This window comes from Phasianus colchicus, chromosome 2 (genome assembly GCF_987193195.1).
Source record: "Phasianus colchicus chromosome 2, bPhaCol1.hap1.1, whole genome shotgun sequence".
NCBI lineage: Eukaryota > Metazoa > Chordata > Aves > Galliformes > Phasianidae > Phasianus > Phasianus colchicus.
In genome coordinates, this window is record NC_143437.1 from 4,960,975 (window position 1) to 4,988,231 (window position 27,257).

Consider the following 27,257-nt stretch of genomic DNA (forward strand, 5'->3'; position numbering starts at 1 on the left):
TAGAAGAGGAGCAAAATAGTTCTTCATCAGTAATAAAAGTTATTTTGAAGCTCCTATCAAGCTTGTGTGATTAGTCTCTACTTCTACTTATTTTGTTACATTTTGAAATTATAATCTGCACGCAGCAAGGAATTTGCATGCCTGTGTTATATCAACTGTGTAAAATGGTACTCATTTCTTTTTCTAGAGAAGCATTTGGGCATTATTCTAAGTAGTACATGCTCTCCTAATTTGATTAAATTACTATTCTCAAATGTAATTCCTCTTCCAGTATTTCAGTAGGACAGACTGTTTCCAGGTATGATTTGCAAGTCTTGAGCGTACATTACCCTGTATTTTCAAATTATTCTTGAAGGATGGTAGGTCATCAGAAACTTGGTGACAAATAAATTTACGTCAAGCTCTAGGAGAATATCAGCAAATACACAGATCTAACCAACTTTGTGTGGTTTTTGTCTTTTGGAAATTGTGGTTAAAAAGATATTGTCAGTTAACATTTGAAAGTTGAATGTTTGACTTGTGTAAGAGGAAGTGATTAAATAAATGCTGTAAAAATATCTTTAGTTCATACTTCCTTATACCTGCAACACAAAAATTCAATTCTCCTTCCACTTGCAAATGCAAAAATGATTGTTTCTAAATATTAAGTAGCATAGGGTAGCCACAGAGAAGGCTGATGCTTCCTTCCACCCTTAACAGAATGTATCATGATGTGACTACATTTACTGAGAGAAGTAGCAAGCAGAAAAGTCAACTACCAACAGACTTGTACACAACTAATTAGCTCACAAGTGGCATTCTCTGGAATTGGCATTCTTTTGGAATTGCAAGGAACTTTTATACCAGTTGTATAAATCAGTTGTAGTGTTTAAAGGTAAGTTAAATTACATTTCCGAACTTTCCAAACTTTGCTTTTTGTTTTTAGAGGTTGAAAATCGTGAAGTTTCTACTTCCATACCTGTTGCGTGGGGCTATAACTTTTCCTGTATATAAGTATTTTTAGGAATTGATCTTAATTATGAGTCTGGCCCATTATCCTGAGGTGTTAAGAAGAAGTAAATTACTCAATGATTTCACTTGATTGTAGTACTGGTAGGAAGGAAAAGCATGACAAGTATGTAAGTGTATCATTAAAACAGATGTATCATTGTTTTAGGTGTTGTCTTAACAAATGTTAAGAGAAAGCTTCTCTTGGCCTGCCATAAGATTATCCAGCAGGTGGAGTTTCACAGGATGGTGTGTGCAGGCCAAGTAGACAAGGTAGGCAGAAGCCTTAATATTCTGTCAGGGTTTATCGAGCTATGATTAAAAGAGAAATGCAGATATTAAAGTTGCCACCTGCTGCTTAACCACTGTTCAATTCTCAAAATTACAAAAATGCTTCTTTGAAAGAAGCAATTTATGCAGTATTTAGCTGGCTGGAATATTAATATAAGAGTTGGGGGAGAAGGAGGTGTTCTGTACCAGATTTTGGCTGAAAGAAAGGAGTGAAAAGGTATAAAATAGCATGATAAGGAGGGGAACCATCTTCTTGACAAGCCTAATCCACAACAGTTCAAGGGGAAGGGACTCATCTTTCATTTTCCTTTAGAGAATGGTAGTACTCCTGGAGAAAGAGAGATAAAATACAAGTCATCTTATAACTTTTACATCCCCTAAAATGAAGACTTGAAGAGCTTGTTTCCCCAAAGGTAGTAAGTTTTCTCATAGACCATCCATGGACTTGATCCAAGATACTGCCTCTCTTTACAGACTCTGTCTTTTAGACAAAGTTTACGTATTCTGAGGAACTCTTCAGTTTCCCACACGTGAGCTGCTGTGGAAATGCATGTCAAATAATTGTGCAATTTCATGCATTTTTGCTTCAGCAGGTTAATTTCCAGTCACTTCAGTTGGTGACTCAGATGTGTTAAGGCAACGAGGAGGTGGGAATGTGCTGGGTAAATGTTAATTGGAGATGGGCTCCTACTGTGCTTCTATGGTGCTCTTGGAGAAGAAGGGAAGGATTTATCCTAGAATTGATATCCTCTTCTTTGGTTCCACATTCCATAGGTGGAATATGTAAACAGGAAGGCATGGACATGATTTAGCAATGGGAGAAGGTATCTTCTGGATAGAGAGAAATGGAGGAATGGTTTTCTTTGTATCATTTGGAAGAAAGAAAGTATAGATAATTAACGTGGAAAAAGGCAGGGAAAGAAGTAGAGAGTAATAAATATATTAATTGGAGCGATGCTAACTGGAATTAGGGAGCATGCAACTGACAGGTAAGGTGTTTGTTTCCCTGACCAACTGTGTTTTATAAACAATTTTTTGTTTGATAAACTTTGAAAAGCATTACAATGGTAAATGAATGTAATGAATGTACAGATTTTCATTGTGATGCGAGTTTCCTTTTTATTTCCTGACTTTTGAAATGGTATTGAGGGGGGAGGAAAAGTTACTGGCCCATAGAAGCTGAAGATTGCATGAGCATTGGGCACTTAATAGATTGGCATGTGAGGTAATCTGTAATGTTTCCTCCAGCTAATCAAAATTAAGTGGGGGGGGGGGGAAGGAAGGGAAGGAAAAGCTCAGTGAGCATCATGGCTGCTTGCCAACTTTAAATACTAATACAGAGCAGGTGGTGATTTTCATGTTGTAGAGGATAAGAAAACATTCGTATAAGTTGGGCATTAAAATTTATCTGTGATGGCACAGTGTTACCATCAGTGAGTTACAAATGTTTAAAATTTCAAGCATCTACAAAATAAATATATTATGAAAACCAACTCCACCACTGTAACTGCAGGCTTTTTTTTTTCCCTTCTTGGAGTTATTGGCAGGTCTGGTTTCTACTAATCAGATCAATACCTTTGAAAAAAGTTAATTATGAATAGATTTTTTAATTCATGTAAGGCTTTTATACTTCTTTTTTCAGCTTTACGACTATTCCTTTCTGAAACTGTAATGAAGAAGAATGTAGTTGCCAGTTATTAGTCTAGGAAGTTATTTTAAACTTTAAGTGTTGTTTAAGAAACCAGGTTTTGCAAAATAAGTAACTTCTATGAAGTAATTGCAAAGGTGTTATGCTGTGTCTTGCAAGCCTAGGTGGTTCTAAACATATTTATGCATCATACAGAATATTTTTCTCCTGACTGTAAAAGAAAGGAAAATGAATTTGGGGAAAGAATAATTTTGACCAATCATAAGCTAAGAGTGCACAATAAAAAAAAATTAAGTGTAAATATAATTCTAAAATGAATATTTCTATTTGAAGGTCACAGACTGACAGGATCTGAGTTCAGTCATTGGTCATCAAGGATTGAGCTTTTTCAGTGTCTTTGAATACAAGATCTGTCAATATGTTTTATCCAAAGCTACTTAGGATATAGGGATGATAGTAAGTTCCTATGTTTTGTACCCCAAGCATTAGGTTTTACAGTTCCTATGACTAAGAATTTGAATTTTAAGCATGGGAAATAATCCTTGATTACCTCTAACTTATGAAAATGTCATCAGTAGAAGTTGAGAATTGAACCTTAGGGTTTTTTTTTTTGTTTTTGTTTTTTTTTTTTTAACCAGTTTTAAAATAAAAAAGACACTTTTCAGTGTTTTTTAAAGCTAGGTTTTAGCTTGCTTTTTCAGTTGTGGAGGAGGAAGGAGAAGCCAGCAATCTTTCAGATGTATTTTCCTTAGAATATCCTGATGCAAAGATCTGATCTAGTGGATATAACTCCATTAGAACATCTTGTTCCAAAGCTGGGAAGCTAGCATAAGCATTAGACCTAAATTTTAATTTGTTAAATCCCAGAATTTAATAGTCACTCTTAATTAAAAGATCTATTTTGGACCAGATTATGTTATGTTAATGTGGGGGATATGGTTATTCCAGTAGTTTGGTTGGAATCTTAGAATCATTTGAGTTGAAGAGACCATTAAAGGCTATCTAGTGCAACTCTGCACTGCACAGGGATACTCACAGCTCCATCAGTGCTCACAGCTCTGTACAGCCTGACCTTGGCTGTCTGCAGTGATGGGGTACCACCACCTCTCTGGGCAACCTGGGCCAGTGCTTCAGCATCCCTATATAAAAATAGCTTTTTTCCTTGCATCTAGTCTAAATCTCCTCTTTTTTAGTTTGAAACCATATTCCCCTTGTCCTATCACACAGACCCAGCTAAAGAGTCTTTCCCCTTCTTCCTTATACCCCCTAGTCAGGTACTGAAAAGCTGCTCTCAGGTCTCACAGATCCTTGCCTTCCCTTCTCCAGGCTGCACAGCCCAGCTGTCAGTCTGTCCTCACAGGGAGGTGTTCCATCCCCGGGCTCATTTTTGCAGCCCTCCTCTGCACATCTCCAGCAGCTCCATGTCTCTCCTGTACTGAGCACTGCCCATCTGGACGCAGTGCTCCAGGTGAGGTCTCACAGCACAGAGCAGAGGGGCAGATCCCCTCCCTCACCCTGCTGGCCACGCTTCTTTTGATGCAGCCCAGGATGCAGTTGGCTCTCTGGGCTGTGAGGGCACAGTGCTGGCTCATGTCCAGCTGCCATCCATCAGTACCCCAGGTCCTTTTTGGTAGGGCTGTGCTCCATTCTTATATCCTATTTTGTACTGATAGTCAGGGTTGCCACAGCCCAAGTACAAGACCTTGCACTTGGCTTTGCTGAACCTCATGAGGTTCTCCTGGGCCCCCTGCTCAGCTTGTTTAGGTCCCTGTGATGGCATCCCATCCCTTGGGTGTGTTCACCACACCTCACAGCTCGGTGTCATCTGCAAACTGCCGAGGGCGCTTTTGATCCCACTGACTCCATGTCACTGATGAAGATGTTAAAGAGCACCAGACCCAGTACTGATGCTTAAGGAACACCATTGGTCACTGATCTCCATCTGGACATTGACCACCACTCTCTGGCTATGATCACGCAACCAGTTCCTCATCTGCTGAACAGTCCATCCATCAAATCCATATCTTTCCAATTTGGAGAGAAGTAAGTTCTGGGAGTTAAGTGTCAGCCCTGAAGGAAATTTGACAGGGATAGCTAGCCAGTTGATTTCCTGCATATCTTAAGTGCTCTTGGGGGAGGGAGAGGAAGAATAAAATAAAATAGAAAATGAGAAGTTGTGTTTTTTAGCCAAAGGTTGTGTATAAGTCAAGCAGAAAACACTGAGAAGTGCATGTGCTTATACAAGAGTTGAACTCATGGCTTAAATCAAATAGGGATCAAAGTGGTTTGTTGATTTATTAATAGATTGTAATTAACCCTCAGCCAGTGAACTGCATACTTAGGATTAATAGCAGCAATATAACAGATAAATGGCTGTGCTAAAGCCTTACAGAATGTGAGTAAACACCTTCAGCTGTCTGCACGCTCTTCTCCAGTGGCCTCCTGTAAGCTGGCGGTCGCATGTTCACCTCTGTCCTTTCAGCAGGCTGTTGTGGCTACAAGAACTCATCGTTCTGGGAATGCACGTTCTTCTATTTGCATTTCATGCCTTTCCTTTGAAGATGTGGTGCTGTAGCTGTGTGTGTCCCTGTGCTGTCTGTGCAATCCCCTAACTTACCCTGCCTGCCATGCTGACACCCCACAGATGATGGGCAGGCACCCTGAAAGGGGAGGCGTGGGTTGTGCCCCGTGCTGCCAGCACAAGGGCAGGGCTGGGGGCTGCTCCTGGTCTCTGGGAGCCAGGAGGGCATTTTCTTAGCATGGGACCAGATTGCACTGCTGCTTTCTTCCTGCTTCTGTTACAAACTGTAGTGCTTGGGAAACTGAAGAGTTCCCATTAAAATGCGTGAGCTTTAAAACAGGCAGGACCTGTAAGGAGAGCCAGTATCTTGTACCTGCTCCATAGACGGGCCGTGAGAAAACTTGATGCCAATGGAGAGGTGAGCTCTTCTTTTAGTCTTACTGTTATCAGAGTTGCTTTTGTATTTGACAGTATCATTTCCACAAAGTACTTGCTTTTGATGCATTTATCTTTTGCGTCTATCTGTCCTGGCTCAACCACAAAGTCTGATGTTATAGAAGAAATATTGCAGTTTTGAGGCAATGGCTGTAGGAAGATTTAGTTGGTGAATCAATGCTGAACTTCCTTGGCAGCCAGGACCAAACTGTAAAGCATAGTTGTATCTTTGCATCCACATGACTTTAATTTGCATAACATCCTATTCATGCCTCGTTTTTGTCTTTGAATTTTTTCAGTCACCTATGGTTGTTTCCGTAATTCCAGAAAATAGCAGTGCTGTAGATACTCCAGAGGGGTTTTCTTTCTCAGATCTCAAACAGCACATCCTTGGCATTTTTTTGCCTACAGGAGTCATCTTCGAAGGCACTCCGGAGGGGGCACTGAGGTGCTGTCACACCACTGTTCAGTCAGCAGACCGAGAGCACTTGTTTGATGCACGGATGACTGATCTTCGATTACTGCCTTTCACAAAACAAACAGAAACATCTGTTGTTTTATTTATACGTGAGCTTTCCCAAATAGCAGCTTATGGGGCTTTGTTTTGTTCTGTTTTGTTTTTCCTTCCCTTTTAGCTCAGTGAATCCCTCTTGTATGCAGGAAGGGACTTTGAAAATCAGATAGATTGGATGATTGTATCTCCCTGTTCAGGTCATGCTAAAGCCTGCTGGCTGATGCTTTTTGTTAAAGGGAGTTAATGATCCCTTATTGAGAGACTAGACTTTTATTTAAAACTTCTATAAATCTGTGTTTAGAGATTTCAAAGGTACTGAATTAAAAGGGATTGCAGTGGTGGTTTAACTGCCTCTTAAATACCTTTGGAGTAAACTTAGTCATTCCATTTTGGGGGAGGATTCAGGTTTGTGAACCAAAGGGCTTATAAGTGCAGGGAAGTGTTTCCCTGCTGCTCCTTGCAGTGAACGGCAGAACTTGATAGATAGCATTACTCCAGCATTGACTACAGGGCAGCCTGGCTTCACTTCTAGCTCTCCTGTGTCTCACACAGCATCTGTGCATCACTTCATAAATTTTGAGGATGTAAGTCAGAATCCCATAGCTATAAAGGGATTTAAGTGTTATGAGGCACAACCCTAGAACCACCAAGGTTGGAAAAGACCTCCAAGATCATCTAGACCAACTGTCCACCTACCATCAGTATTTCCCCACTAAACCATGTCCCTTAGTACCGTATCTAAAGGTTTCTTTGACTCAACACCTCCCTGTGCAGCCTTGTGCCAATGCCTCACCACTCTTTTGGAGAAGAAATGCTAAATGCAGCAGAATAAAAATGCTTCTGTCGACCTATCTTTCTAGATTCTGCTTTTGAGGATTGCTAAATAACTTCCTCCGTTTAGCGGTGCTCTTAGTATTGTGTTCTAATCATCTTGAAAACACATTGATGTGACTTAGTGTAGCTCTTGAGATGAATTTACAAATGAATCTTGGCATAAAAGACAGATGTATTTTAACACTTCTTTTTGTATGCCTGCTTCCTGTGTATTTATTTTCAACCTCCAGCTGATGAGCTGCTTTGTCTTATGTACTGAAATGGCCTGTTTAATGCAGTGGGAAGTCAAGTAAAAGCTACCATTTGTTAATGGATGCTTAGAACAGGCACAGTCAGACATCTTAAATTATTCTAAATAAGCAGTAATTCTAATTTATTTCTAAAGATAGAACTGTAACAACCCAGTTACCTAGTTCCCTCACAGACTGTAATTGGCATAAAATCGGTCTATAAGTTTAATGTGCAATTTCTCATTGTGTGGACATTGAACATACTAGCAAAAATATGGCAAGCTGTGTTAGATTCAGTGCAGTAACTTGTTCCCATGCCATGCTGAGGGATCAATCTAGAGGGATCTAGATAAGCTGGATCGCTGGGCTGAGGTGAATGGGATGATGATCAACAAGGCCAAGTGCTGGGTCCTGCACTTTGGCCACAACAATCCCATACAGCATCACAGGCTTGGGGATGAGCGGCTGGATGATGCGAAGAGGAAAGGGACCTGGGGGTGTTGGTTGATATTCAGCTGAATGTGAGCCAGCAGTGTGCCCAGGTGGCCAAGAGGGCCAACGGCATCCTGGCCTGCATTAGAAAAAGTGTGGCCAGCAGGAGCAGGGAGGGAATCATCCCCCTGTGCTCAGCACTGCTGAGGCCGCTATGAGACATGGTTCAGCAGCTTGTGGTAGTAATGGTGATGGGAGGACGGTTGGACTAGATGATCTTGTAGGTCCTTTCCAACCTTGTTATTCTATGATTCTGTGAAATATATCTAATGGCTATGTGCCATGTCTGTAGTATTTTCCTCTTACCTTCTGTTGTCCTGTTAATCCTATTTTCAGCAGTGTTCCTATGGAACTGATTTTCTGACCAGGCTGTGTCATGGAAGGGAAATGTAACTTGAAGAAGTACAGCTGTGGTGGAGGAACATGTGTGCTAAGCCCTAAGACCTGCCTCTTGTTACAAGATCTAGAACAACAAAGAGAAAGGAATTAAGGAAAGAAGGATGACTCACTACTTCTGCATTGAAGATCGCATTCAGAAATAGTGACGAGAAAGGTATGAACAAATCAAGATTAAATTAAAAAAAAAAAAAACAGTAAAATTGTTTTTCTTCAATCTTACTCAACATTTTAAATGATAATAGGTGTATTTTTCCATTTCACCTCTTGATGCTCTGACTTTGTAAAGGGAAACCTTTATACAATGTAGACAGACAGCTCTCTGCTCATTTTTAATTTTCAGGTTGTGTTGGTTAGAGGTAGACAATCATAAATCATGCTAGTTTGTTTCTTTCTATTTACTGAAGGAATGAGTCTTCATTTCCGAATTGAATGATGAGTTAGGTTGCCACAAATGTTTTGGCTTAAGACCTCGTCATTCATTCTCTCTCCTCAGGCGTTTATGTCAGGAAAACTCAATTGTTTGAGTGCTCATGGAAAGTAAATGCAAGAGCTGCCTTGGTATTATTAAGCAAGTTCACTGAAAAATGTATGTCTATAGATTTTTTTTTCAGTATCTTCTGTAACAGCCAGAAAAAATGAAACAGAATATTCATAATTGGAATACAACTGATTGAGAAGAAAAAATGGTTAAAGATGCATGTCTAGAGAACTGGAATGCAATAAGAAGCAAATAAATCTTGTCAGTTGGCTTGGGCTCATGTTGTTCATTCTTTATACAGAAAGCAGTTGCACAGTTACATGAAAAATCTGACAAAAAATTGCACAAGTCTGTGGCCTGAGCAGCTCTGGAACCATGACTCCAGATCACTGAGTTATTGCCACATGCATTTTTCTCTGAGTGACTGTGCTGTTTTTCTCAAGCTGGCGATCATTGCCACGAGCTCTCCAAAGAGGTGAAGTGTATAGCTACAGAAATGATCTTAAACATTTATTGGGCTGGAAGGTACAGTTCAAGGCAGCAGGCTCCTGCTATGTGTATCCCTGCAAAGGAAGGGGAGGTACAAAAAATTACACAATCTTAAAGTTTATTACAGCCCTGATAGCCTTTGTTGTTGCTCAGTCACTGAAGTGTGAAGCTTGAAAGTGGTTTAAGTTTCAGCTTTCTTTTCTTCCTGAATTGACTGAAAGTAGCTGTTTGGAGCAGCATGCTTGTAGTTGTGTGCTCAGTTCAGAAGTAACAGGGCTTTTGAGTGCAAGCCCTTTGTTTGGAGGCATGAATCAAGATAGCATTTTTGCTTTCTCTTGTTAACAGTAGTAGAAGGTACCATTAAGCTGTAATGTTTGGGCTGTGCTAGGGAGAGTATTGTTTTCATGAGATTGCACGTGTGTAGAACCAGAAAAAAAGCAGGCAGAATTCCACTGTTTATTGTAGTCATATTAGCTCCATAAGGCAAGGTGGGCTGAAAGATAAGAAAATCCACTTTTATCACTGAATGCTAGACAGAGACTGAATATTACAAATACATCCAGAACAGAACTCTGAATTAAGCTTTTCTGGATTTACTCTTTTGCTTTAAAATTACTTCTCTGCCCTTACAAGAAAGTCTTGAAAAAGGGACTAATGTAGAAGCTTGATGAGGCAGATGCTCAGGTCTCTAAGGACGCACCCATTTTTCTAGTCAATGGGCAGCCCAGTGGAAGACATCTGTTCTAGGTTATACCTAGCTGATGGTACAGTAGTTACTGTGAAACTATCTTAGTTCCTGTATAATTAATGAATATACCAATGTTATGGTATAGCAGTTGTACAGTTAATGAATATACTGATGGTACAGACTAACAGAGAGCTTGGCTGTGATGTTACTACACCAAAGTAGGAAACAGAAAGGATAGTCACACTCACCCATAACCTGGGCTTGCATAGGAAACTCCAGTGGAGTGGAGTCTCTTAAATGGGTCTGGGAGAGGTGGAGGTGAATTGCCTTCACCTGTGCACCCGTGTCTGACTCATTGCTCGCCTCATGTGATTAATCAGAGGTTCAGGCTGTGATTTAGCAGGCCCCATACAGTCCCCTTGTTCAGTTGGCTATTGCCTCACTTCCATAGGAAAGTCTTAAGTGACAATCATAATAAGGAGAACTTGTGCAACACAGTGTCAGAGAATCGGAGCCAAAAGATTTTGATACAACCAACTTTCCTTCTAACACGTACTATTTGGGTAAAGATCAGGGGAAGGGCTGACAAGGCAGATGTATTGGTGGGTGTCTGCTATAGACCGCCGAACCAGGATGAGGAGACAGATGAGGTGTTCTATGAGCAGCTGGCAGAAGCTGCGAGGTCGCCAGCCCTTGTCCTCATGGGGGACTTCAACTTCCCTGACATATGCTGGGAATTCAACGCAGCGCAGAAGAAGCAGTCTAGGAGGTTTCTGGAGTGTATAGAGGATAACTTTCTGATGCAGCTGGTGAGAGAGCCTACGAGAGGAGCTGCCCCGCTAGACCTGCTGTTCACAAACAGAGAAGGTCTGGTGGAAGATGTGGAGGTTGGGGGCTGTCTTGGACAGAGTGACCATGAGATGGTAGAGTTCTCAATTCTTGGTGGAGCCAGGAGGAAGAACAGCAAAACTGTTACCTTGGACTTCCGGAGGGCGGACTTTGAACTGTTTAGAAGACTAGTAGGGGGAGTCCCCTGGGATTCAGTCTTAGAGGGTAAAGGGGTCCAAGACAACTGGTTGCTCTTCAAGAAGGTAGTCTTACAGGCGCAGGAGCGGGCTGTCCCCCTGAGCTGCAAAATGAGCCGGCGGGGAAGGAGACCGGCGTGGATGAATAAGCAACTATTCTTGAAGCTCCGGGAGAAAAAGAGAATCTACCTCCTGTGGAAGAAGGGACGGGCAACTCAGAAAGAATACAGAGAAGTTGTTAAGATATGCAGGGAGAAAATCAGAAAGGCGAAAGCCCAGCTCGAGCTCGACCTGGCCACTGGAATAAAAAGAAACAAGAAATCCTTTTACAAATATATCAACAGTAAGAGGAGGACTAAGGAGAATCTCCATTCTTTACTGGATGAAGCCGGGAATGTGACTACTGAGGATAAAGAAAAGGCAGAGGTCCTGAATGCCTTCTTTACGTCTGTCTTTAAAGGTCAGACCAGTTATCCTCAGGATATTCCACTTTTCGACCAGGTGGTCTCGGCTGGAGACCAGACTAAACCACCCATGATTCAGAAGGAAACGGTCAGAGACCTTCTACTCCAACTGGACTGTCACAAGTCCATGGGGCCGGATGAGATTCACCCGAGAGTGCTGAGGGAACTGGCGGAGGTGATAGCCGAGCCGCTTTCCATCATCTATCAGCGCTCCTTGTTGACTGGTGAGGTACCAGAAGACTGGAGGCTTGCCAATGTGACTCCCATCTACAAGAAGGGCTGTAAGGAGGACCCGGGGAACTACAGGCCTGTTAGCCTGACCTCGGTGCCAGGGAAGGTTATGGAGCAGATTGTCTTGAGGGAGATCACGCGGCAAGTGCGGGACAACTGGAGCATCAGGTCTAGCCAGCATGGGTTCACGAAGGGTAGGTCCTGCTTGACCAACCTGATCTCCTTCTATGATCTAGTGACCCGCCTGGTGGATGAGGGAAAGGCTGTTGATGTAGTCTACCTAGACTTCAGCAAGGCCTTTGACACTGTCTCCCACAGTATTCTCCTGCAGAAGCTGGCAGCCCGTGGCTTGGACAGGTACACTCTTGGCTGGGTAAGGAACTGGCTGGAGGGTCGAGCCCAGAGAGTGGTGGTCAATGGAGCTAAATCCAGCTGGCGACCGGTCACGAGTGGTGTTCCCCAGGGGTCGGTGCTGGGGCCTGTCCTTTTCAATATTTTTATTGATGACCTGGATGAGGGCATTGAGTGCACCCTCAGTAAGTTTGCAGATGACACCAAGTTGGCTGGAAGTGTCGATCTGCCTGGGGGTAGCGAGGCCCTACAGAGAGATCTGGACAGGCTGGAGAGCTGGGCTGAAGCCAATGGGATGAGGTTTAATAAGACCAAATGCCGGGTTCTACACTTTGGCCACAGCAACCCCAAGCAACGCTACAGGCTTGGGGTGGAATGGCTTGAAGACTGTGTAGAGGAAATGGACCTGGGGGTGTTGGTTGACGCTCGGCTAAACATGAGCCAGCAGTGTGCCCGGGTGGCCAAGAAGGCCAATGGCATTCTGGCTTGTATCAGAAGCAGTGTGACCAGCAGGAGTAGGGAAGTAATTGTTCCCCTGTACTCAGCTCTGGTGAGGCCGCACCTTGAGTATTGTGTCCAGTTCTGGGCCCCTCACTGCAAGAAAGACATTGAGGCCCTGGAGCGTGTTCAAAGAAGGGCAACAAAGCTGGTGAGGGGTCTGGAGCACAGGCCTTATGAGGAGCGGCTGAGGGAGCTGGGATTGTTCAGTCTGGAGAAGAGGAGGCTCAGGGGAGACCTTATTGCTCTCTATAACTACCTGAAGGGAGGTTGTAACGAGCTGGGGGTCGGCCTCTTCTCTCGTGTAACTGGTGATAGGACTAGAGGGAATGGTTTCAAGCTTCGCCAGGGAAGATTCAGGCTGGATATTAGGAAATACTACTTCTCTGAAAGGGTGGTCAGGCACTGGAATGGGCTGCCCAGGGAGGTGGTGGAGTCACCGACCCTGGAGGTGTTCAAAGAACGTTTGGATGTTGTGTTGAGGGATATGGTTTAATGAGAACCATTGGTGACAGGTGGATGGTTGGACTGGATGATCTTATAGGTCTTTTCCAACCTTAGTGATTCTGTGATTCTGTGATTCTGTGATTCTGTGATTTCTGTTGACATCTATCTATTGTAGCCACTTCATCCTTTCTTTCTCCCTTTCCTTCATATAGGATATTGTTCCTCACCTTGCCTATTCATAAAATTCGAATAATTGATTACTGATTTTGTCCTTGTTAATGTTCTGTTTCGCTGTTATCCGTGGAAGGATGTAAAACAAGTTCAATAATACGTTCCAGACTGAACATGGATGGAGTGCTGCTGTGGTCAGCTGTATTATAATCTGTTCTGCAGCTGTAGGACTGATAATTGCTGATCTTGAATTTCAGAAGTGTATTTCTGACAAAAAGTGTCTTTTTTTTTTCTTCTTGCAGAATACACTCTGAGAAGGACTCAGAAACAGGGCATTTGGAACGAAGAACTCAAACTGCATTGTAGGCTGAACTAATGCCTGAGATTTAAATATATGTGGGAACTATAGAGTTCTGAAGCTGAATGTGATAAGCCTGGATCTGATGTGGAATGTAAAGAAATGACAAAACTGGATGCCAAGAGGTGTTTTCAGCAGCAGTATTGCCAGTACACCGAAGAAACCAGAGAGACAAGCAGGAAAATGGGTAATGTCAAAAGTCTCTACCGTGGTTTCAGGATCAGAGAGAGGAAGGATGTTTTAGAGAACAATCTGAAAGGGAAAAATGAGATTTGGCAGCAGGTTAGCTAAGGAAGAAATGGGCAGAAGAAAGTTTGAAAGAAGAGAAAAACATCTAACAAACTTGAAAAAAATTTTTTTTTTAAGCTTGTTGGCTGAAATTGATAAGGCCCACCTTCAGTTGTACTGCTGAGATTGGGAACTGGGAGTACAGCCAGTGATAAGAAGAGATTTAGATCACCTGAAGACACATAGGACTTTTGGAAGTGTTTGAGAATATGTGATGTCATTTAGATGACAGAGACAACAGGCACAAAGCTTCCCTCAGGCTGCTGGAGAAAGAATTTTGTCTTATATCAGCTTATTCGATGAGATGAAATTGTGGAGAGAGGAGCTGCTTTTTTTTTTTTTTTTTTTTTTGACATTATAAAAATTGATAAGTGGAATCACCCAAAAAGATTATAGATTCTGTGAAGATGAGATTTGGATTCCATCAGTGTCTCCCTGGTCATTTTGATAAGCAAGTTTCACTGAAGAAAAGGGAAAAGTATGCTGTCCATTCAAAGGTACTAGAATTAGTAGATCACAGGCATAACTGTGCTACACAAACCTCTGAAATCTAAGTTTTGGATTGAGGTTCACTGGAACAGGGTTGGTAGAGGAATGAGAGGTGGAAAGAGAAAGAAGAGTCAGCCTGGGGAGTAGTGTAGGTTGACTCTACTGTAAGATAAATTCAAAAAAAGCCCAGTATTTCTAAGCAGTATGAATAAGCTTGTATTTTAATGCCCAAAAGGTGAGAGGAAAAATAAATTTCCTTTAGTTGAGAAGACAAAAAGTGGCTTCTTTCACCCACCTGAGAAGTAATAGGTCTGCAGCCACTGTCATGCTGACTGCCAAGGGACCTAGCAAGTCTGTCTTTCCTTGTCCTCCAGTGTTGTTCTTTTTTCATCTCACTGGTCTGCCAGGTTATATGCTGTTGTTTTTTTTCCCATCCCGATTACTGCTTGCTTTGCTAATAAGGGAATAAAGATGAGGAAATATGTCATACAAATTGTTAGTCAGGTAAGGATGGCTACAGGGATGGCACCACCAACAGTCTGACTGTTTTTAGTAGTCGTATGAGAAGAAATATATGCTTCTGTTTTCAGAGTGAACATTTTACTGCCTGGATGGAAAGGTCCAGCAGGCAAAGTTGTTATTACAGGCTGATTTAAAGACGCAGGTGAGGAAGTACTTACAGATATTTGTTTGTTTCATGTTGGCTTTACAAGATGTGGCTCACTGGTTTCTGAAGGCTTGAAAATGTCTTGCGGATTCTCATGTTGACTGGTAAATCCTTTTGTGCTTAGGGTGCCATCCCCCCGTAGAGGCACTATTCATAATACTGAACTACATGAATGATTTCCACGAAAGATCCATTAAACGTTTAATCCTGATCTGAAGAGCTTAAATGCCAGAGAGCTTAACACAGACATGGTTTAATGGGAAAATATTGGTGGTGGGTGGACAGTTGGACTAAATGATCCTGGAGGTCTTTTCCAACCTTGGTGGTTCTGTGGTTCTATTTGCAATAGTTAATTATTTTCACTTAAAAACGACAACAAAAACACGTGGATCTTATGTTGAGCCTTAAATCTAGAGCTTCCAGCTGCTGAGTTTGGTATGAACTGCTGTATGGGACTGTAGCCTTTCACTGTCAAAATGCCCACCAAAACACTTAGCAAGAGTGGATAGTGATCAAATTGTATTTCAGCACTTCCAAAAGATGAATCAAGTGAATGTATTTAGAACTGTTTGCTCAAGATATAGCATTTAATTAAACTAAATACACTATATAGAACAAGATCCATGCTTTTACTTATTTCCCTCAATTTTTGTGCCTATTTCCCTTCAATTTTTAATGAGGGAACAAGATGACTCTTTTCTGGAAGAGATTCATTTAGCTAAAGACAACCTTTTTTTTTTCTTTTACAGCCTTAGGGGTTGTAGATATACAGGTTGTACACAGTAGTTACTGTTGTACTTTAGAGCATGTTTAGGTGTGATGATTATATATGAGAAGGATGGTTGTACAATGAGAGGATCTGAAAAACTGCTATGTCTGTTGTTCTTAATACTTTTAAGGCTTTATAATGCACTGTATTTTCTGAACTGGTGAACAAAACTTTGATGAAAAACTGCAGTTTGTAGTCCTAAAAGAAATGTGAATTGATTTTGCCAATTTGGGAAATGAAATAGGCAGTACAGGAGTTCATAGGCCACTTTCACAGTTGAAAAGCACTTAGGTAAAACTGGACAAAAAGCTAGAGGAGGACGAAGTGAGATTTCACATTTAGTGAGGTGCTGCACGTCTGAGAAACCAGCCAGACCTCAGTGTTTTAATATCCCTAATCTATTCTGTGCTTTAATGAGATCTTGAGCTATTGGCTCTGAAGATTATTAGTACCCTGGTGAATAGCTGTTCAATCTTCAGGCATGTGATGAGAATTTGCTTCCTCTTTCAATCCTTCAGCTTCTTGGCTAGAATTTATTATTTCCCTAAATAAAAGCAGCTGCAAAATTTCATTAGGTTTTATAGTACCCCTTTCTGCTATATTTAGCCTTGTCTCATTAAGTAGATTACATCCGTACCTCTAGTAATTAAGAGCAAATCAAACACAATATTTTAATATTATATTAAAAACATAGGAAATAGGACACCTTTTCAGCTGCCATTCTGAAATTCCTAAAGGCAGGAGTGCTGCTTTGACAGTGATGAATTCTTCCAGATACATCTGGTCTATAAAGTGTATTTTCTTCTTATATATGTGATAGTAAAATCATAAATAACAAAGACAAAGTGTTCTGTTCTGTCACACCTGAATTCCATTTAAAGAGAGTATCTATTTCATCTATTCAGTGTCTGAGTAATATAACTACCTGCAAAGGCTTCTGGTGAATACCAGCAATCTTAAATATTAGAGGAGATCAGGCTGGAGAGAACAAAATGTGAATCTAATGATGGGTTGTGTATTAATTCAGTAAGCCTTTGATTTTTTAATAAGCAAAGAAAATTTATACTTCCACAATCTACTAAGAGTCCAGTCAAACTATGTGATAAATACTAAGAAAAACAAACAAACAAAATCTTGCACATTCTAAAATTTGGTCAAGACAAGCATTGTGAACCCACGTTGTGAACCTTCCTTACGTGGACTTGCTAAGTCCCATGTCTAAATTTCATCCACTTAATGTTTGTCACATAAGTAAGGTTCTTCAGTGAAGTTCTTTGCAGAAATAAAAAGGGAATTGTCTGTTTGAGGGCTTTGATGTCACATCTCTCTTGAAAACACATTTCTTCCTTTACTGACAGTAAGGTTGTGCAGGGCAGCAATGCTGATCTAAAGCTGGAGATGAAGCTCAGTGGTATTCGCTGTGCTCAGTGTTACCAAAATGTGCTGTGTGTCTTCATCCTGTGCCTTTGGAGTTAAGCATTGGGTAAATATAGAGCATTTCTCCAAGTTTGATTCAAGTATGAACTGTGTGTATGTTATTAGCTATCTCTGTATCCAAGAGAGATTTATTTTGATAATATTATCATTAACTCTAATTTGATTTCAAACTGAGTCACTGATTACATGGTTTCTAAGACTCAAATTCTGTTTCCTTGGGAAGGCAGAGGTGAGAAAGTTTGCATGCTACTGCACAGATAAGTAAAAAAGCATTTCCCATTATGCATATACGCTGTCTCTGCTCTGCTATATTGTCCTTCGCTCCTTTTCCATCCTACATGGTAGTGATGCAGCAGCAGTCAGTCCATTCTGTTACGTGTGCCTGAGTTGGGCTGCCACCTTTTCTTAACCAGAGCTGCTCTGATTCACCTGTGTGGCTGTGCTAGACCCAGTCATTTCCAAGTTCTTAATGCTGGCAATTCATCAAACAAACATAATAGGCACCATTTCCAAAATGCCATGGCATTAGCAACCCTGTTTTAGCTATCTTTATGGAATGGCGTAAAGTTTTTTTGTTTTTTTTTTAAACAACAACAACAACAAAGCCTCCAAAAGAAATAGGAAAAACACCTTCCCCACCCCATGTTTGGAACAAGCTTGATACGTGGTATATTTCCACACTGTTTAGTACAGTCTGAAAATTGCCTAAGTGCATAAAATGGGTCACCCTGATTATGTTTTGAGTCTGTGAATTCCTGCAAGAAGTTGTTAATGCACGAGCAGTCCTGCTCAGCAGAGTACGTTACAGCAGGAGCACGGCTACAGCTTGCTGTGGGAGGTGGGAAGTGGCTCAGTTTGAGATCAGATGAGAACAGCCAACTATTTCACCTGGAAAGATCTCTCTATAGAGGAAGGTCAGGCTAATTCTGTGAGAATCATGCAAACCAGTAATTTGAAGTGCTTCTGGCAATGAATTGATATATACTGCACATGCATTACTTTATGAAAATATGCATTAAAGTTTGCAAGTAGTAACACTTAGAATACGTTCCCTGCTCTCTCTCAGTTGATAATGTCATCTCCAGAAGCATTTAGCAAATTACAAAATGTAATTGATGCATATATTTGTGTATGTATGGCCTATATTTGTCTTTTTTGAGAGGGCAAGCCTTAGGCTGAAGTGCTTGTTATTTTGCAAAGCCTCGAGGACTGTACTGACCTGGTAAGTCAGAAGTTGTTCCATCTTCTGTTTTGACAGTAGGAATAGAAAGAGAATTACTTTTCCTACAGTGCCAAAGTGAGAAGGAACTTAAGACTGATCTGTGAGCTTTTTGGTTCTGTAGGCTGTGTAGGAAATTGTATGGATCAGTGGATGTGGATCTACAGAAACATGCAGGTGTTGGTGCAGGCTCGAGATACTCAGTATTTGTGCATTTTGGAGGGATGAGGGATTTAATGATGATCTGATCACTTAGGATCTTATTCTGTGAACTGAATGCTTATTTACAGTTGAAGTGCAATTCCAATTTAGTTTCATCTGAAAGTAGTCTAGTTAGTGCACACCAGAAGTAATCGACCATATGAGCTGAAGCAGGTGAGTGGGGACAGACAGGAGGTACACTTCTAATAAATAGTTAAATGGGTTTATTTCTTAAGAAATGTCTTGGCTCTACTATTACTGCTCTAGCACGATTAAGGTCTTGCCTACTCAAGTATATTGGTGGAATGTGAGAAGCAATCAAAACCAATTCAGCATACTGGTAGTTGTGCTATGGCTCAACAGGAGCTGGATCTGAGAATGAGAGAAGCAGTCAGTCTCTATTGCTATGCTTGGTAAAAACATAACAATTAGAAACTGGAAAAAGAGTTAATGCCAGGCTTGTGCTGGTAATGATTGACTTTTCCATTCATGTGGCTGCATATACAAGGCCATCAAGAGATGAGAAATAATGATTGCATTTACCAAACTCAGCATGTTTCTGTGAGCTCTGTACTTACTGTTGCTACACTAATGTGGCTGTTTCAGGACTGGTTTGTAAAATAAGATACTTCATTTTTACCATCACTCATATAAGCTTGGCATTCTACTGGTGTTGCATTAAGGATAAATTCATCTTCTGAGAAAACAAGCATTAATAGTATAAGAAATTTGAGATTGCTAATATTAACTTCAAATGATAAGGTGCCAGCTATTACAAATTCTTATGGAGCACAGTGTAATTTGGAAACATAAGAGACAGCTAAAAGTAAGAACATATGTTTTCAATAAACCGTGTGGCCTTGTTGTACCTTCAGTACAACACGATCTCATGGATTAGAGAAACTTCTAATTAACCCTTCAGTATCAGGGTTCATGTTGCTCCTCTGTCCACTTGCTGCTTGCAAAATGGAGCTCATCACCGGTTGTCAAAGGAAGCTTAGCCAGCTCTGTTAAATAAATAGGATGTCTGATTTTCAAGTGTATGGTGAAACTTAACATCTACTCTTAATGTTGGGTACAGTCAATTGTAAAGAAAAAAGCTAAATGGAAAGCTCAGAACTTGTATGGCTGAGCAGAATTTGCTTATAATGCCAGTGAAGTAGTACAGGTCTCATGAGCTATGACTGCTGAGTGAGCTTACTTTCTATGAAATCATAAGTGCAATTCTCTCATGCTTTCCAAGACTAAATAAGGTGTAGCTATAATCAAACGTGTAGCCATTAAAGCTGCACAGTCCTACAGTCAGATTCATTTCTTGTCTTAAGGCACTAGCGGACTGCTGAGATTTGGGATGCAGGTCTACGATGACACAAAATGCGTCATACTATACTTGGTGGGAATCTTTGCCATCATTATGATTTATTTTTTAAATGTCACTTGTCAAACTGGAAACATTTTTCAGGAAAAGAACACCCAAAACATTTTACCTAGAATTTCACATGCAGAGTTTTGGAATTATAATGACCAACCGGAAGGAATTTAACTGGTGGAGAAATTCAAACTTAGTGCAAGTCATTTTTTTTTTAATGGAGAAAAAAAAAAATTATTGTATTTAATCTAGAATAAAAATACTTTTGAGATCTCAAAAATATTGGCATCTTTTTTCCTGTGCAGGCTACTGAGAACTGGGCATAGTCCAGAAAACTGGTGGCAATGGCTTGGAAATGCACAGAAGCATATAATCTCTCAAATCAAGCTTCTAATGGAAACTGGGGTATGTCATTTTTGCTCTCTATTCCAAGTTTGTTGGTAGCTACCATCTGGAATTTAAAAACATTAATGATGATTATGAGATTAGAAGGATAAAAAGCCACAGCAGCTCTCAGATATTACAGCAGAGCTTTTCCCATGTGCCTAAGGGAAAAGGACTGTACCAGGTGCAGAATATTTTCAGATTACTTTTATTTTAATTCAATTGATTTTTATTTATGCATATATTTTTAATGATCGAACAATTGTTCAGAGCCTTTAAAAAAGATGAAGGGGAACGTTGGGTGCATAATTCATGTGCCATTTGCAGCCAACCATCTTGCACAACCGGGAAGGTTCAGAGGAAGAAAAGTACACAGTTCAAAAGGAGATGCTGGGGTGTGAAATGAGGAGGGAAGCAAAAATCTCACACTTCCACAGTTTGAACTATGAAATGTTAACTAGGTATAAAGGAAAAACATGTTGGAGCACTTCAGAGAATTATGTTCAAGGCAGAGGAAGTGTTGTGGTTAAGGGTGAATATGACTACAACGTGGCACACGCTGTCTTGCAAAGCCAGTTGACTGGAGAACAAATCACGAATGAGCAGGTCTGGCTGGTGGGGACAAGGAATGCAGGTGAATGGCAATGGGATGCCTTTTTTTCTCTCTGACACCATCCAAGGTAGCTACTCAGTCACTGGGTAGGTACCAAACTGTGCCAGGTTTGTATCCCCTTCCTCTAAAATGCAACACTTTGGGGGGAGAGCAAAGATCCTGCCCAGGCACTCAGTGGGCTTGATCCAGCCTTGAGTGCTTGTTTTGTTCATGTCAAAAAGAGTGAAAGAAGGGCAAAGTGTGTGGAAAGGAAGCCCTCACTTAGAAAAAGAAATTCTAACTCAATCTAGGCGTGAGCAAAGTTCATGCAAATCTTGTTCTGTTAGCATATGCCATTTACTAGGGTTTTTTTTTTTTTCCTAGTGCTTTTGTCCTGAACTGGTTATTTTGGATGACAAATGTGAGGCAGTGATCAGCTGATTTCTGTCATCACCTGAGGGAGCAGAGCTCTGTGGGTGCTGAAGTGCACTCAGAACACAGGAGAGCAGTCACCACGAGTTATAGGGAGACCTCAGGTCAGTGTCCTGCTCAGGAAGAAAAGAAAGAGTTTCTGATCAGAGGAAGATAACAGCTTGTCCTTAAAATCAGATATGCCTTAAGGAGACCATGCAGGGATCACAATTTTCATCAGCTCCAGAGATGTAGCAAGTGCTAGAGCGGTCATTTACTTAAGTGGTTGCAATAACTATTCATTATTACAGAGCTATGAAAACAATGGTTCTCCCTTTTTCCTCCCCCCTCCTTCCTTCCTTCTTTCCCTCCTTCTTTCCTTTTTTTTTTTTTCTTGGGCTTCCTTATCTTTCTGAGGTATATATAAAGAAAAAGAAAGCAAGCTATTATATTAAATAGCTCTTAAGTAAGATGGAACACTAAGGTTGGTTAAAAGTAGTGTTTGTAAAAGTTACTGAAGGAAAAAAAAAACAATCAGCAGATGAAAAAGTGCTGTTATTAACAGAAATGATTTCCATGCATGGATTTGGAAAGTTCTTAATCCAAACAAACGATTTAGGTAATGCCAGTGGAGATGGATGGCTGTTCCTACTGAGCACAGAATTAAGAGAACAAAGAAAGCTGGCGTTATCTGATTGAAGGTGAACCCAAGCTAAAGAAATCTGGATGTTTGTTTGGCCCAGAGCACAACCTGGCATTACACACATCTGTGTGCTGGAGAGGTTAGGGAAGCCAGACAGCTGATATCCATCAAAGAGAGAGGGCTCTTTCTGTGGTGGGCTGGCTAATTGTTCTCTTAGGCATTCAGCTGGGTTGCAGAAGACTTGTGTTTGGCTTCAGGTATGTGAAAAGCACCCTATGCTCCCTGGACTGTTAATTACTTGACCTCTGCTGTGGTTCCTATGTAAGATGTTGGAATAATAGCTCTTTTCGTTGAGGCTATATGCTGGTAACCAACTGAAAAGGTCACTGCCCAGGTGCTGTAACTCTGTGTTCCATCCTATAAAAGATAGAGAAACCAGAATGGGTATTTTCTTTCTGTTAGCTTCACTAATGAAATCTATTCTCACTGGAACTCATTAATCAACGTTGTTTGATGGATGGTTATTTGCCTGATCTAATGTTTACTGAAGTCAGCAGAAATCTTTCACTGGACATTTAATTTTTTTTTTTTTTTTTTTTCCTGTCTCACTGCAGTGCTTTATGGCCAATGAACCAGCTGAGGAAAAATGCTCAGGAATAAAAGCCCTCGGGATGAGTATGAAGCAACAAAGACCTTCAGAGTTACACAATCTGTATCTTTAAAGTAATGCTAACTTTTTTCACTTCCAATTGGAAGACCCCAAAGGCCAAGATTAACCTCGAATACAACCTGTAGATAAAAAGCAGGAGGTGGTGCAACACAGGGCCATGTCCAACCACAGCCCACCAAGCGTGGAAGATGGAGGGAAGGGAGAAAAAAACAAATAATTGGTTATTATTAGAAACTAATTACTGTAGATACTATGGATCTTGTGAGAAGGATTAGTGAAATAGCTGCTGTGGTTTTTATTTAGATTAAGTTGTATTTCAGTCTCAGACTTATGAAGCTGCAGACACATAATGTGCGTATGCTAAAGCACAGGTTTAGCTTCTTTAAAAAATAGGGCTTACAGGTGCATGTGATTGTACATGTACAGCAAATTCTTTTGTTTTCAAGAACATCTTCTTTTAATTTGGGCTTGAAACTGGATCCTGCTGACCTCATTTTAAACTAGAAGTCTAAAGACTGGGTAAAGATAGCCTTGCTTTAGTGCAGCAGCAGCAGATGAATCTCTGACTTCTCATGAAGGTGGTGCTGGCAGTGGGGGCTCTTAGCAATGCCTGAACTGAAAAATACTTTCACCAAGGCAGAATCAGACAGTAATGAATTAATTCCATTATGCTTGACGTGGACATTTTTTTTCTGGCATTGTGTGGCAATCATCATTTTGGTGTGTTTAGAGTCTCAGGGTCCTTATTTAGTGAATACCTGGAACAGAATCTCTAAATACTGGGATGTTCTATGAAATTGAACTTGTCAGCCAACTGCTTTAAGGAGACTTAGTGTAATTTACTCATTTTGTCTTTCTGCTGATAGTTCCTGGAGGGATTTTTATGCCTTTAGGACAAATTATCTGATGAACCTGCAATAAAAAGTAGGACTTAGGACAAGATTCCTAGTGGGTCTTTAAATTCCACAACCAAAGCATCTCTATGAGGTAGGGAGCAGCACACGAGGTTTTCAGGTAAGACATTTTCCACATATGAGAATTAAGAGAAAATGTATCTTGAAAATTCTACCCTCACTTGATATTTATTCTGCTATCCATTCTCATGCATTGTCTTTAGGACTATATATTCTATACCGTGTTACTGGACAGTGATAAATGGCTCAACGAAGTTAAAAATTAATGAAGAAAGGGTAATGAGATGTTGTACTTTTATAATGACTTATCTGTCTTGTACAAATAAAATTGTGTATGAAATATAATAATGTTATCAGTGTAATCTATGTTACTTTGGACATTGCCATACTTATGATTCATTAACAGTAACTATTTTGCTATGTAGCTTTCTGTACTGGTTATGTTGCTTGGCAACATTAACTCCAAGATAATGATGTCTTACTGCCTGTGATTAAATAATGCTTTTTCCCCCGTATTGTTTATGATATATCTAGCTTATTTATTTTCTTGTTTGCAAACTCTGTTCCTTATTTTTCATGCCAAATATAGCAAGGTATGTATATATTCCTTGGATAATTCAATGCTTAAAATTCACCACATATAGTCCCCTACTGAAGTGAATGCAAATAGCAAAATAGTATGATGGAAAAAGTAAAACCAGTGCACAGTAATGCAAAGAACATAAAATGGAGAGGCAGTCTGTAGAACTACCGCTGATACTGCTGAATAAATCCTTAAAGCCTTTTCAGCTGAAGTGCGTTGCTAATAACCGTGGATAATGCCCTAGTTCTATGATTTAATTCTCCTCTTAAATAAATAAATAGGAAGCTATGGGGTTTGCCCATATGCAGTGCTGAACTTTGGAACTTGACCAAAAAAAGTGGAATACTATACGCTAAAGGGTAGTAAATATCTTCTGATGCTATTAGGAGATGGATCAATGTAGTTTAATAGCATTTACAGCAGTACATTGGACCTCAATGTTAACAGTATTCTGAACTAATACCTGAAGCATAGCACACATTAAAATTGATATCGGGTGACTATTGAACATATTTTAAATGATTCTGTTAATTCCTGTAGAGCTTATCACCATGGTGACAGTGAGAGAAATTGAACAAACAGGAAAAAGATTAAGAATTGATCCATCCTAAGTGAGATTCCAATGGGATTTAGAGTCATGCTTAAAAATTGGGAGCCAAATTTAAGAGTTCAGCTGACGGTACACCCCTTCTCCAAAGAGGGGTTCTGTCGGCCGGGTTTGGTCTCTGCATCATACATTGCTTTCCAGATGGCATCACCTTGGAAATGATGGTTTTGGAACGGAGGCCTGGATAGTAAGCTGTGTGCTTCCAATATACTGGCATTAAATCAATAATTCTTCGTGGTTTAGACATTTGTAACTGAAGTGTTAATACCAGTATAGATGCAGTATGAGTGGAAATGTGTGCATGTGACAGCACCAGAAATTACAGCCAAGTAAATGTTAAGTTGTACTGAACGCTCAGCATGCTGCTCCCAGGGCTCTTCACCCAGGTGCAACGATGAGGAACACGTTGTTAAGTCCACATGACTCCACAGCACAGAGGAGGACCCAGGAGGGTGGCAGAAAGTTGCAGCATGTCATGCCTACCAATCCTTTGTGGTTTTCCAACAGGAGAATGTGCCCTTCAAACCAACGAGGAAAATAATGGAGGATACACAGAAAGTTTGGCTACGACCTACGGAGCTACTGGAGTCAGGAACAAAGCACTGGCTGCCAAAACAGGTACGTGGCTTCTCTTTGTGCTCCAGTACTATTGTTATTCTAAATTCAATCAATTTCATGCGAGAGATGTGAATGACTCCTTGGAGTGGGATGTTTTCCTATCATTTTGAAGGGTTTCTAATGTGTCCAGTTGCTCGCAGTTCCTAGCTGCTTCTTTTTAATTTCAACAATGATCCTCAGAGAAATTCTTATCTAACTGAGCATCTGGAGTAGGTTTATAATTACTGTACTTGACTTTCCCTGCAATGTTGGTATGTGAGGACATTACAGAAGGCAGCAGGGGAAGATATCTGTGATGTGCAATTATACTGATGTCTATAGAGAACATATTTTTATGCTAGTTTCTTTAGACAGATGACATGAAATCTCAGTGAAATCTTACTGGAACATTCTGGGTTTTCATAAGCTTTTTTTGTGTGTGTGTGAACCATATTTAAAAAACCAGATGTTTCACCTCAGTGAAAGTTGCAAGTGGGTCCTATGTATGGTGTAGTCTCTCCATGTGAAACTTCATGTGTATGCTTTACAGATGTGTAACAAATCTGAGGTTGTGTTTGGTTCTTAGCTTGAACAGATAACCCCATCTGCACAATGTGTTGTTGCTGTGGGATTTCAAGTAAACAATAATAATAATAATAAAGTGTTCTTCACAGTACAGCCAAAATGCATCAACGTGATTAAGAGCAATACTGAGGCATAACAGGCACACAGTAAGGTCAAATACCTTCACGAGTGACAGGGAATTCTGTTAAGTTTGGATTATATTTACTCTGTCTTGCACCAAGTAAGGATGCTTATACAAGTACATCTCTGGCATCGGGAGGTCCTCCTGCAATTGAAATCAGATGTAGTATAATGAAAATACTTCTGCTGATGTTGGACTAAATATTAGCCTGAATAAAACAGTCAGTGAGAAATGTCCAGGAAGCTACCAACAGGCATAGAAGGCTGAGGATCCCATCCACCAGTCATTATGAATGGAACAAATAGAAAATGGAGCACCTGATTTCATAACGTGATCCCCAGTGGAGAGGAGTTCACAACGGTAACGTTGGCAGGCTCTGGAGTTAAAGGTATGCTACATGACAGAGAGTTGTAATGGGAAATGAACCTTGTATGACTTGAGAGAAGAGAGCAGCTGGGAATAGCACAGTGTTTGTAAAGGAATCCCTACCACCTGTGTAGCTGGCGCATTTGCAGTCACAAAGGAGTTTTACTCAGCCCAAAATTCTTCTAAATGATGTCTGGTATGTAAGAAACTTGAGCAAATTAGAACAAGTTCACTGGGATAAGTTTTTGTTTGTTTAATTATAGATATTTCTTTTCCTCCACAGGAGAACATTTTGACCCTGGTAACATTTATATACATAGCTGTAGCATACAAATGTCTGAAATGAAATAGTCAAAACTCTCAAGTTACAGCTTACTGAACATTCAGGTTTAAAACCTTTGTGGGGAATCATATTTAATATTTAGTGGAACTCTGCCAATTATCTTTGGAACCACAGATTAAAACGTAACTCTGCCATGCGCCTCAAAAAGTCACGTGGAACAATCTGTTCTGACATAAATGGAGCTCTGGATATAAGCAGTGTTTTAAAAGGTTAAAAGTACATTATGAAGATTCAATGGCTCTCACAAAAATGAGTTATTCCCAGCACTGATCAAGAAACATGATCCTCTGAAAATGATCTTGGAGAAGATGCTGCTATTTTGATAATGACGTGACCCCAATTTATGCTAAGCTATATGTAAAAGTAAACTACTTCTTACTACTGTTCAAATATTTATAAGCTTCCAGCCAAGCAGTGCTAATTAAAGCTTTATGCACTTAAGAAGAAAATT

General features: G+C 40.4%; 1 long non-coding RNA gene across 4 annotated transcripts in view; it reads left to right on the forward strand.

Moving 5' to 3' along the window:
• Positions 1–8,295: 8,295 nt before the first annotated feature.
• LOC149918829 (uncharacterized) overlaps positions 8,296–27,257 on the forward strand; it is a 39,065-nt gene continuing 20,103 nt past the window's right edge. For 3 of the 4 annotated variants that reach the window (XR_016463834.1, XR_016463833.1, XR_016463835.1), the window contains exons 1-6: positions 8,296–8,505; positions 13,496–13,738; positions 20,296–20,395; positions 21,351–21,502; positions 22,635–23,704; positions 25,302–25,412. This is a non-coding gene — a long non-coding RNA (uncharacterized LOC149918829). The remainder of the gene's footprint in view (positions 8,506–13,495; positions 13,739–20,295; positions 20,396–21,350; positions 21,503–22,634; positions 23,705–25,301; positions 25,413–27,257) is intronic. The other variant, XR_016463836.1, reaches the window with a different exon arrangement.